Source organism: Mustela erminea, chromosome 15 (genome assembly GCF_009829155.1).
Source record: "Mustela erminea isolate mMusErm1 chromosome 15, mMusErm1.Pri, whole genome shotgun sequence".
In the NCBI taxonomy this organism is placed as follows: Eukaryota; Metazoa; Chordata; class Mammalia; order Carnivora; family Mustelidae; genus Mustela; species Mustela erminea.
Window position 1 is genome coordinate 50,863,672 of NC_045628.1, and position 9,712 is coordinate 50,873,383.

A 9,712-nucleotide genomic window follows, 5' to 3' on the forward strand; every position below is an offset into this window, starting at 1 on the left:
AACCTGTCAAAGGATTATATTTGCCCTTTTATTTTCTTTCAGTTTCAATAGACAGAATATATTTAAATAAAATCTACATTGTTTTCATCCCTATGTATGACAGGAGAACATTTCACTGGCTGAAAATCCTGAGTCCCCAACCTGGCTTTGCTCTTTTTTTAATTAGAAGCTCACTACAGAGAGAGCACCAAAGCACTGGCAAAGACTATCTGGCTATTGCTCTAGCAACATGGAGAAGATGTCTTGTTTGTTTTTATTGTTGTTGTTTGTTTGTTTGTTTGTTTTTGTATCTCAGGGAGAAACATGGCTATCATGTAACTCTACCCACAACTTCAACCAATGGATTAATTCTATTGACCATTCTCTGGCAAAAGCCATTGTCTTACTTACTAAAGGACACATCTCCCTAAGTGATTAGAGAAGTAAGTATTTGAGCAGGACATTTATATGCATTATTTATTTTTCTTCAGTTCCTATATCCTATAAGGAAGGATGTGATAACTTTAATTGGAACAACAACCATAGTTTAGTAGTAATTTCTATTCCCTTAAAAGGACACATCATCGCATGAGGAGTATGGGGAGATAAAGCCTCAGGAACAATCCTCCAAAGATCTACTACAATCTCATTTAAGAAATTCTAGTTTTAGCTCTGTAATGTGATGTGTAATGTGGGTGTTGTCACTAGCTATTTGATTGAATCTTTATAATATTCTGAGATTTTTTTTTAATAAATGACTTCAGTATCATTCTAGACACAATCCTTAAGGAGTTAGATCTCTACTAACAATCAGGCCCATAATCCTAAACCTATGTTACCAGGTTAGCATGATCCCTCAGAGAACAAGAATTTCTGTGTGGTGGTGTTACATTGTTCCTAAAACCCCACACTAACCACTGCAGGATTATAAAATGACCAAAACACAGTCACTGTGCTCACCTAGCTCTGAACCTAAGAAAAATTATGTAAGTATGCAAATGACTTCATTAATATTTAGAGTCAATGTGAATCAACATCAAAGACCTGTATGCTCTATAAACAATGAAGATCTATGAAAAGGAAAATAAGTTGTTATTCTGTTATTATTCAATCAAGGGAGAAATAACATCCTATATGCATCTGAGGGGGCAAATAAATTTTCCTGGTGGAGGATAATTACTAAATGAATTTGTTAAATTGTATGTATTTGGAGGCTTAAAGAATAAAGGATATTTTTTATTAAGAGTGATTTGATGGGAATTGCACTCAAGTTAAAGGAAGGGATGACCAAAAGACAGAGGGGCAGGAAAACATGGTGTATGTTTTGACAGAAGAAGTAAGCTAGTTTAGCTAGAGTTCATAGTTATAGGAGAAATCCCCCAGAAAGAAAGCAAGGATACTGAAGCAATGGAAAGCTATTTAATAGCCCCCCCCCAAAAAAAGATGTTTATGTCCTGTGTTAGGAGCTTTGATAAACTATGGATATTGCTAAACAATGAAGTAACAAGACTGGAACTGTGCATAATGAAGATATTCTGGCAATACAATAAGTGAGGACATACTAATGAGTTAAGAAGTGTAGTAGGTTGAAAGGAGTCTCACAAAAAAATCATGTCCACCCAGAACCTCAGAATGTGAATATAGATGATGTTATTAGTTAAGGATCTCAAAATGAAATCATTTTGGATTTATGGTAAGGTCTAAATGCTATGATCAGACTCCTTATAGACTAGGAGAAGACACAGAAAGACACAGAGGTGATGTGAAAATGGAAGCAGATCATAATAATGCATTCATAAGCCAAAGAATCTGAAGGATTGCCTATAACTGAAATAGAAGGGCATGGGATGGTTCCTCCCTCAGAGTCTCCAGAAGGAACCAATCTTGCTGATACTTTGATTTCAGGCTTCTGTCCTCCTTAACCAATAGAAAATAAATTCTGTTTTTAAGCCACCCAATTTGTGGTGGTTTGTTATGTCGATCCCAGAAAATCAATGTAAGAGACTATAGCAGAAGTCCAAATGAAGCATAATAAAGGTCTGAACTAAAGAGGAAGTAGAAACAGAAAGGAGCATGTGAACACAGAATTTACCAGAAAGTTTATGTGTCACAGACCCTGACTTATCCATCCCTCTTTGAGGCTTATACTGAATTATTCATGGAAATTGGAAATTCGGTACTTAAATCCCACACACCATATAAATTACTAAGTATACAAAGCCTAGACTAGCCCCTGTCTACATGACAGAGCAAGTAACCTATTTAAAGTCAGTTGCAGTGTAAGAAAGAATTCATTTTCAGTTTGGTAATCACAGATGGTGGTGATATTCCTGGCGATATCAGAAACAATAATTTAGGGAAGGAGGTTTTTGCAATTAAGTAAAAATCAGATTTTCTAACAATTTGCATTATACTCATCCCCTAAAATCTAGTCCACTGCAGAATTTAGCCCATGAGCTGTAGTTTGCTGGCCCCTGAAGAAACAACTCTAATGAAATGTGTTAAGGGTATAATTGGAGTATGTATACAGTACAAAATGGTCACAAAACAGGGGAAGCAGTTTCTTGTCACTGTGTACTGGGAAAGCCTTTCTAATTCGTATGGTGAATTATGTTTATTTGGTCTTCTCTGGGCAGGGGGAGTTTATTGACCTGTGGTTTAGACCACAAGCTCCTCTAGGAAGTGCTCCATTGTTTGTTCATCATTATATCTACAGTGTTGAGTACACAGCACATCAAATAGTAGATGCTAATTGATCTTGAAAAATGGAGAACTTGGGTCTTGGGTACTGGTAAGCTATCCAAATGGAGATAAAAAGTACGTGTTAAAAACATGGATCTTGGGGAAACTGGAAGGCTCAGTCAATTGAACATCCCACTCTTGACTTCAGCTCAGGTCATGATCTCATACTTGTGAAATTAAGCCTGTGTTGGGCTCAGAGTTGGTGCTCAGCAAGGGCTCTGCTTGAGGTTCTCTCTCTCTCTCTCCTTCTGTCCCTCTCCTTGCTTGTGCTCCATAAATAAATAAATAAGTAAATAAATGTCTTTATATTTTTAATTTAAATAAATAAAGTCTTTAAGAAATATAGATCTTGAATTCAGGAAAATCATTGGACTGGCAACATGGGTTTAGGTAATCAACACAGATGCAACTGCTGAAACTTTAGAATTGACTGAGATCTCTGAGGGTGAGGCTATTACAAAGGAAAAGACCTGAGGATGAACTTTGATAAATACAAGTATGATATTGGTTGTTGCACTGAGTATAGTCAGGCATTTTGTATATACTAACTGTAGAGCCAAAGAGATACTTTAAATAAATATATTCAATAAATTGGTGAAATGGAACTTTATTGTAACTCTTGACTTTCTCTAGTTTTTTTCTTGTTTGGCCCGTCACTTAGGGGAAATGTCAAGTGATTCTGAAGACCACCTGGAGTTGCTTTAACTTCAATCCCCTGAGAAGCCTCAAAAGGTCAAGTATCATCTCCTACTGCTTTTCAGATGCCTTTACATCGTACCGAGTTCCTAGTTAATCCTCCCCAGTCCTGTAAAATTCACATGTGCCCGTGCTCTAGATAGAAATGACACACATTCTTTCAATTTTGGAAACAGAGCTTTTTCTCATAGACTCAAGGGGATAATCCACATTTTAAAGACAGATTTTAAAATATTGAAAGCTATAAAGATTAGAGTAGCTCTTTAAAAATTCCCTAAAAAGCACATTATGCAGTAATAATGTACACTGTCTTAAAAAAATATATGATTTAAATTTCAAAGATAAAGTCAGGAATAATTTTAAGTGAATTTATAGATACATATTAATCATGATATTATAGTATTTAAAAATACATGCATACATATGCATGTATGCATATAGAAACCAAAATGCACACATATAAATACAAGTACCATGTGTGTTCATTACTGATAATAGCTCAACAAAAGTAATAAACACTTTGAGAACTTAGCATATGCCAAAGATGAACTAAGTCACTGCAAATATTATCTTCTTTATCCTTCCAGCAACTCTGAAGTAGATAATATTATTTTTTACATTTTTCAATTACTACTTTATTTAGCCAACACAAATGAGTCTCAAAATAAACCAAAAGCTTACCCTCCAATTTAAGTCAAGAAATTGTTTATTTAGCACCTTCTATCTACTAATCAGTATGCCACATCTTAAACACAATGTCTTACTTCTACATAAGAAAAGATATATTAATGTAGTCATGGACATCAAAGGAGCTATTTGCCCTCAAGGTAAATACCAGTCTCCGTGCTAGAAGACAGAAACCAAAACCAAACTGTAAAAAATCTTTCAAAAGGGAAATTTTCAGGTTTAAAGAAAAAAAAAAAAAAGAAAGAAATAGACAGCTAGTTACCAATGGAGTACTGTTATTTTACCTTATTCTATTGGTTTTCCTTCTTCTTGCTTTCACTTAGGAATTGGCCCTATCTTTTCTATTTTAAATAATCCTCCATTCACTTTAAACTGGAATGGAGAGGGTGGAACTGCTCAAACTATTTTGCTATTTCCCAAGACACACTGTTAAAACTCTTGTTTAATTAAATTGATTAATTCTTTGTTTATTGAGAGAGAGTATGTGTGGGCAGGCACTTGAGCTGGAGGGTGGGGAAGAAGGAAAGAGAGAGAGAGAGTCCCAAGCAGACTCCCTGATGAGTGTAGAGCTCCACTCAGGACTTGATGTCGGACCCTGAGATCATGACCTGAGCTGAAATTAAGAGTCTGATGCTTAACCAACTAAGCCACCAGCACACCAAAGCTCTCATTTAATTTTAAAAGTCTAGCTAATTTCTTTGGGGGGATGGAGAGAAAAGGAAAAGAAATAGATGGTGACATAAGGCCCTGGGACCTTTGATGGCCAGTGTGACTGGTGCATGTCCAAAACTGGGCTGTAGGGATTCCCGGGGCCCCTTTCACTGGCCTCTCCTACTCCATGTGGGGTTAAGGCAGGGAGAGAGGGTGCCACAGCCAGATTCTGTTAAGGCCTGATCTGAGCTACTGGTTTTGGGAGTCACAAGGTTTCCATCAGGGGTCTTCAACATGAGGACATGATGAGGTACCTGGACGTAAAGCCTGCAGAAGCATCCCCACTGCCACCTCCAACTTCATCTGGGATGTTCTCATTCTCACATTGGTCCACACTCAGTCTCCAGCATTGGTTTTTGGCTCTAGCAGCTTTTGCTCCAAGAAATTGTAAAGGTCCTTTCAGCTGTGCTAGGTCCACAATGTTAAGTATAACAATTCGAAATAGCTATTCGGGTGACCTGGAGAGTTTTTTATATCTTTTTTTTATATCTGTGACCTGGTGAGTTTTGTTCCTTGCCTATTCCAACTTCAGTCAAGTGATTCAGTTGTTTATGCATGTGCTTATCGAGGGGTCTGTCCCCTGTGGATCATTGTCTAAAATATTCTATCCCTGTTTCATTTAAGCTCCAAGGCCAGTGTTGGAATCATAGTTCAAAGCATACAAAATTGTGGTACAATAATCATGTTGAAGATCCAAAAAAAAAAAAAAAAAGAATGTGAAATTCTCTTCTAAATTGGATATAATTTCTAAAGAAAATGATCAGGAATTGAGACACTTAGACTCTCAGATACATGCTTTTAATATGTAACTGCTTGGCCTACCGTAGAGATTTGTCAGACACAAGGAGAGAAGCATGTAAAGAAAAGTCTTTACTTGACTGATATGATAGTCCCTAGTGTTATTATTTGTCTCTACAGCGAAGCTGTGTTGGCCTTGCTCAGGACAGTGCATGGTCATAGACAGCACACAAGCACCTCATCCTCATGAAATCACCTCCATGGATAATGATAATGACTTTGATAATTTGAAAGAGGAGCTACCTAAATATATCCCCAAATACCTTGTTGGAAAAATTAAAGCAACAAGAAATACAAAGCATGACGCGTTGATTGGAGGAAGAATGATTGGAGCAACCCATGCTACAGGAGAAATTCTGGTGCTGCTGGACAGCCACTGTGAAGTGAATGTGATGTGGTTGTAGCCCTTGCTGGCTGTCATCCAAGAGGACCAGCAACCCATAACTTGGCACCCAGCTGATATCATCAGTGCAGAAATGCTTGTCTACAACTTGTTGCCCTCCATGGAACAGGGAGGATTCAGCTGGGGGCCATACTTCAAAATGGGACCTTGTTCCCCTTTCTGAGCTACAAGGACCAGATGGAGATAATGCAACAGTAAAGTCACCTGCTGTGACTAGAGGATTGTTTGCCATGAATAGATACCATTTCAGTGAATTGGCAGTATAACAGTGGCGTGTAAATCTGGAGAGAAAAAGATTTAGAAATATAACTTAGGATCTGAAATGTGGTGGTAAGATCTTCATCTTCCCTTGCTCTATAGTAGGACATTTTTTCAGGGGGAAAAAAAAAAAGTCATCATATGGATAGGACACTGTGACACATAACTGAGGCTAGCACACGTTTGTTTGAATGAATACAAGGAGCATCATTTTCCCTTAAGACCTGATCTGAGGACCAAGAGTTATGGAAATATCAGTGAGTATATTGAAATGAAGAAGAAATTGGGCTATAAATAATTTAAATGATATCCAGATACTATTTATCCAGAAATGCAGATATTATCATAAGGAACATGTGGAAAAAAGGCACAATTTAAGTATAAGAAAAGTCAGTTAAGAAACTGTTGCATAGCTCTAAGGAAAACCCTGAGAGACCTGGAGGAAGGTCTGAACTAAGGCAGGACTTGATTGATTATCTTACACACTACATATTAGAATTTTCTGTTTGGAAAGTAGGATATAAGTGCATTAAAAACAAATGAATAAGAGATTCTAGCTTTATCCATTGCTTCATACCCATCAGTCCTTTATTTACTATGTGTAAGGAAGTTCAACAAACCCTAAATTTATTTATTCAAAGATAAATAAGATTGAGCCTAATTCCCCAAAGAACATACAGTATACCAAAAGAGACAAACAGATGCTAATGCTGCTATTCTTTCACTCATTAGAAGTCAAGGTGAAGAAGGAAAGGAATTAAAGGACGACTCCCAAAGGATGAGAGGAGATGTGGACATCACCAAAGGTGACAGGCAGGGTGGGAGAGCACAGCTGGCAAGGAAGATGATAAATTAAAAGTTTGGAAGATAAAATACGAACTCTGTGATCAAGTTTACGGCTACAGAAGTTATCAAAGCCGAAGATACAGACTTCTATGTTATCTCAATCTGATAGGAAGACATTTTGCTACAAGAAGAATGAAATCCAAAGGTATACTTTGAGTTTGTGATGTAATGAGGGATTGATTGAGGCTGTATTGTGTATGACCTTGAATAAATCACGTTTGGTTCCCAATTTGCTCTTCAGTAAAATTAGAAAATAAAGCTAAGAATTTTTCCAAAAGTTGTATGCATTCCTAGTGAATTCCTCCTTTTTCTTGGTGCCCATCTCCCTGTCTCCACCAAACTTTGAGACTATTCTTGTAACAAACTACAAGAGAATCAGTAAGGTTAATAAAATTGTGTTTTGTTTTGTTTTAACGCCAAGTTGCTATTGCTCACTGATGGATCATGTTACACTGGAAAAAGACGGTCACTAAACAATCTCAAAAGGTGTTCCCTCTCTAAGCTGAAAAAGCCATCTTCTTTCCATTTCCCCCGCAACTGGGTGACATTTCTGCTGTTGGAAATCTAAAGGACAGCCCCTTGAAGTCCCCATTGGTCATTACACTGGAATCTGCTCTACATACCCATGACAATGTCTATCAAATTTGGTTTCCTTAGTTAAGAGTTGCAGTCGGACCCTAATATGGAATAGCAGTAAGTGGTGAAAATGTAATACTCTGCCTTACCCAGAATAGGTGGTGGTAACTTTTTTTAATTCAAATTAATTTGTTTATGCTAAAAGTTAAGGATTATTTTAGCAGTGCTCAGCATGTGATTCTGTGTTAAAGAGTGCCAAAGATCCTCCCGGTGTTGCTCACATATTTTCTGATTTGAACAACAAATGCTCTAAGATTGAATAAGAACTTTGGTAAACATGAATAAGAAAAATGACAGTAAGTTTTTAGCATTTTTTGATCAAACTAAAAAAGAAGCAAAGTAGCATGGGTCACTGACTATAAATGTGTATTAAATTAACATGACTCTCATCTTCTAATTATATAATACTGTAGTAGTATGTGTCCTGGTTGCCAATTCAGAATAATGCATTTTAAGGCCCTGGCAGTAGATTATAATAGAAAAAGATGGGCCAAATCAAATCTGAGAATAAGGAAAGTGAAGTTGAATATAGGCGAACTTTTTTGAATGAGATGGATGAACATCTCTGAATGAAATATTCAGGACTATGTAGCAAACTGCCAAGAAAATTCAATTTCATGGGAAAATTAAAATGAGAATCAAAAGTCTCTAGAAGACACACACACAGGCACACACTTATATTTGTGTTTAGCAAAAACAAATAGATTACTAGGTAAGCTACTAGATCTTTTACATCTGTATGTCTTTTCCTTCCTTTGTTTCCGTAAGTACTTGTAATCATTGTCCTAATTATTATTTCTGAACCAAGGCTGATTTTTTTTCTTGTAAATTCATCTGCCTTCTTTCCTTATCTCCTCCAAACCTAAAGTAAGTGTAGATGTTGTATATTTTTGAATAATTTATCATGTTGAGGAGCTGCACAAATGTAAAAAACAGATTTAATACCACAATTGACAGAGAGGGCACTCTGCAATGACAGGCTCTAGAGTCCAGAATTTTAAAGAGTTTTATTCAACTCTAGAAACCTTGTTTCCCTTCTTTGTTTCTAACTGAACAGAATTATTTAAACAAAACTCCTCATCTTTGTTTTGAATATTAGCACTAATTAAATTATGTGGTGAGATAGCACAAATCAAGTTTTCTGCCATCCTCTAACATTCTTTCTTCTAAGATGTGATCTCTGTGTTTGATATTAAAGGCACCGAGGTATTGAGAATGAGGAAGTAACTTATCCACTTGTCCATGTTTGAATAGATAACAGACAATGGAGTCAAGATGGAAAATTTTGACTCTAAAGCCTGCCTCTCAACCACTACGCCAAAAACTTGCTATCAGTTTTTAAATGCTTCAACCATGCAATGTATACATTCAAGAAATATGTAGCTTTCTCCAAAATGATACTAGATTTTGATAGAAGATGCCTATAGGTCTCAGAAAATCATTGTGGTTGTCAATTAACTTCAGGGTGATACTTCATGACAAGGAAGATGGGAGAGAAAAAAATTACAATTGACCTACCCAATAAACTTACTGCCAATGAAGAACAATCTTTTACTGCTCATGAAGACTCTCTCCTTGACCACACTTTAATCACAGCTCTAAGCTTTTTTCCTGATGAGGCCTCTCTACCATATCCCTTCCCACTTTTCAGCCCCCCAACCCCTGCCCCAGCAGTATCTGCTCACTCTGGTCTGCCCTCAGCAAGAATCTCAATAGGTCAGATTAGCAAGAATGCCCCTAATCTTTGATGTCTCTTCTCAATAATCTTCCATCCACCACCCATCTCCCCTCCCAAACACCCGCCCACCTACCCCGCTGCTTGACTATAAATCTTCTTTTGTCCTTATATTCAAAATTTAGTCCAATTCTATACTGATGTCTCTTTCTCCTTATTATAATAGTTCCTGAATAAAGTCTGTTTTAACGGCTCTAACTACTTTCAGGCTCTGTTTTGTT

General features: G+C 36.8%; 1 pseudogene; it reads left to right on the top strand.

Annotated features, from left to right (window-relative positions):
- Positions 1–5,057: 5,057 nt before the first annotated feature.
- Positions 5,058–6,623, top strand: LOC116574081 (annotated as a pseudogene).
- Positions 6,624–9,712: the final 3,089 nt, after the last annotated feature.